General features: G+C 35.5%; 1 protein-coding gene across 1 annotated transcript in view; it reads left to right on the top strand.

Moving 5' to 3' along the window:
• The window catches only part of NAV3 (neuron navigator 3), a 351,070-nt gene that overhangs the window by 113,932 nt on the left and 233,921 nt on the right, over positions 1–3,217 (top strand).

The following is a 3,217-nucleotide window of genomic DNA, read 5'->3' as shown; positions in this document are numbered from 1 at the left end:
CCCTCCTCCCCCTCCTCCCCTTCCCTCCCCCTCCCCCTTTTTGGAATTATGCTAGTCAGAATTCAACCAGAGAAGCAGAACCAGTAAGAGGTATATATTAAGTGATTGATTGCAAAGGATTTATTTTACATGTTCATTAGTTTACATGTTCATGGGGTCTGGCTAGGCAAGTCCGAAATCCTAAAAGCGGCCAGCAGGAAGAATAGGCTGGAACTCTCAGCATGGACTCAAACTGCTATACACAGGTGGAATTTCTCAGGAAATCCTCAATCCTGCTTTTTTGGAACCTTTCCAGGGATCAATCAGATCCACCCAGGTTATATAGAGAATCTCCCTTACTTAAAGCCAATTGCTGTGGACTTTAACCACATGCACAAAAGACTTTCACAGCAACAGCTAGGTTCGTGTTTGATTGGATAAGTGGCACTGCATGAACCTAACCACGTTGACACATCAGAATATGATCACAGAATGAAATTAACAAATTTCATGCAAACTGCTCCTTTGTTCCTGATCAATGACCAGGGTATCAGGTAATTAGCTCTATTGCATAAATATTTATGATTACTCTTTTTTAGGAGGGAGAATGTACAATATGAAAATACTCTTCCATTGTCTTTAAAAATATATAATTCTTGATGGATTGGTTTAAGATTCCATTTGGGGAGAACCAAAACTATAATTAAGTCTTGGTTTGGTGATGGGGGTCACAGTGTAACTCTCTCCATTTTGAGCCTGTTGTCTTGTTTTTAGGAGCACACACACAATTTAGCTATGCCTTTCAGGGATAAAAAAAAATAAAAATAAAAATAAAAATATATACACATATCAAACATGTATAATTATTGAACTTTTTCCATCGGAGAAACCAAGCTTGAAACCTAATGATGATCAGTTTGTCTTGAGTTGGGTTTTGGTAATTAGCATTGACCCAAAAAGTTACAAGGAAACTCCAAAATGCATTCACAAAACCACCCCCCACTTATTGTCAAATAGTCCGCAGTTCAGAAATCGCTTTCTCTTTCACCTGTCAATCAGCTCTCACTTCATAGTAACCAATATGTTTTTCTCCATATAACCATGTAAACTCTATTCCCTTTGGTATATTTTGCTAATTAGTTAATTATTAAATCAATAAACAAAAATCATAGTTTCACTGAAAAAATATAGAGGACTACAATGTCCATGGAGTGATAAAGGATATTTCTCATTACTTACTAATACAGGTGTGCCTGTGTTTACATTCTTATTGGCTTTTGTGACATCAAGTGAAATTGTTGAGGAGTCAAAGTGAAAAAAAAAATTATCTACAGTGTAAGCTCTTTGAACTCATTAAGAATATCGAGGGAGAAAAGAAATTTTTTAAATTAATGTTTTGGGTGGATGGTTGGGAAAAAGATCTAGATTTTGAAAACTGCCAGAAATAACATTTTCGAGTTTGATTTAAGCTATTTGAATTGATGAGAAGCTAGAATAGTAGCTGAAAAATCTAGGAAGTAAAGTGGCATTATACAAAGCGTGTTGACTCTGGAAGTGAGCTGGAAGATCATTTGTCGCTGATTTCCCTCATTCCATTTCTGTGTCTGCCATGTGTAATTTATTGCCCAGAACTTCCCAGTGGTTATGACTGTTTGGGAGAATTTTTTTTCTTTTCTAGTTGGGTATGCATTGCTGTTATGAAACTATTATATTTTAAAATATAGGGCTGAATATAATAGGCATGGTAATTTTATACCACTTGGGGAGAAAGAGTCATTTCTTTCATTGCAAGTTTATGTAAAGTATTCTTTTTACCAGTGTCCTTTAAGAATGAGGTAGACTCTTAAATAATTTTCTTCTATTAAATTGTATTTAATTATTTTTGGATTGATAATTAACTTACTAAATGTATATGTGTTTTGGAGAATATTATGTTTTAGACATTAATAATTATTTCCATTTGTATAAATTTAGTGTAGTGATATTGTTTGTGAATTGGAATTTATGTGGACTTACATATAACAATCAATGTAGTTCAGCATTTCTCAAAAGCCCTTAGTGATGTGATAATATACATAGGAAATGAATATTGTGTTTATCTAATAGAACCAAAATAATTCATGCAGAAAAAGAATCCCACTGACACATTTATATTCATTTGCTTGAGATGTGAGTCATAAATCATGATTTATAAAGTCTTTCTATTCATTCCAAAACTCTTTTCAAGTAAATAGCATAAATGATTAGCTGCTATATTACTCCGGATATTTATCCAGAAAATGTTTTTTTCCCTGTAGATTAATTTAAAAAAAAAATGTTTCAATTCAGTACGAGTGTTTTGACATGTACTCTTTTTTATTTAAAATAAATAGGTAGAACTGTATATATTTCCACAATATTTTTATTTCATACATTAAGAATTATGTATGGAATAAAAATATTATTTGGAGCCAACCTCCACGGTCTCTCTCCGGCTAGCTGCACCTGTAGCGGTGCTGGCACTCGAAGAGCATCTGACATCCCCCAAGGGGTCCCAAGTGCAAGAGGGCACTCTGCAAAGTCCCTAATTTGGTTTTGCTGTTTGGAAAATAATACCATGTTTTCAATCAATCTAAGTATCTTTCATTTAAACAGACAATTTGATCTAAAAATTAACAAGTGAAATATACAATACAGAAGAAAATAAAATGTGGACCAAGAGAGATGGAATGTAGGGAACAAACTCTCCTTAGTTTCTCAGCTTCCTTTCCACTCCTGAGGACATGTGTTTGTTGTGCATGCATGTGTGTCTCCTGTTCAAGGAGCAACTAGAGCTCTACTTACTAAGAGCTCAGCCCTAGAATCAGACTGCCTGCACTTGCATCCATATAGCCACTTCCTAATTGTGTGACCTTGGCCCACTTACCCAACTCCTCTGTGCTTCAGGCTTTCATTTGTTAAAAGGGAGTGAAAAATAGCCCTGGTTATGTGAGGTTGTTTGGGGGCAAAGGGTCAGTACTTATAAAACACTTAGAATCTAAGTGACAAATTTCACTTCCCTACTCAAAGCCCTGCAATGGTTTCAGATAGCCCAGGCTTGCTTCCATCTTAGGAAAAGTGTGCTAGCTGATTCATATGCCTGGAATGTTACTCCCTGATAGCTGCTTGGCTGAACTTCCACCTTTTCAGGTCAACTTTTTATCTGATGCTAACCCTTACTAACCTTTTAACACTACAGGCTGCCCATCTTCTCTCTCCA

Source organism: Myotis davidii, unplaced genomic scaffold (genome assembly GCF_000327345.1).
Source record: "Myotis davidii unplaced genomic scaffold, ASM32734v1 scaffold415, whole genome shotgun sequence".
In the NCBI taxonomy this organism is placed as follows: Eukaryota; Metazoa; Chordata; class Mammalia; order Chiroptera; family Vespertilionidae; genus Myotis; species Myotis davidii.
This window is presented reverse-complemented; position numbering and strand designations above follow the sequence as displayed.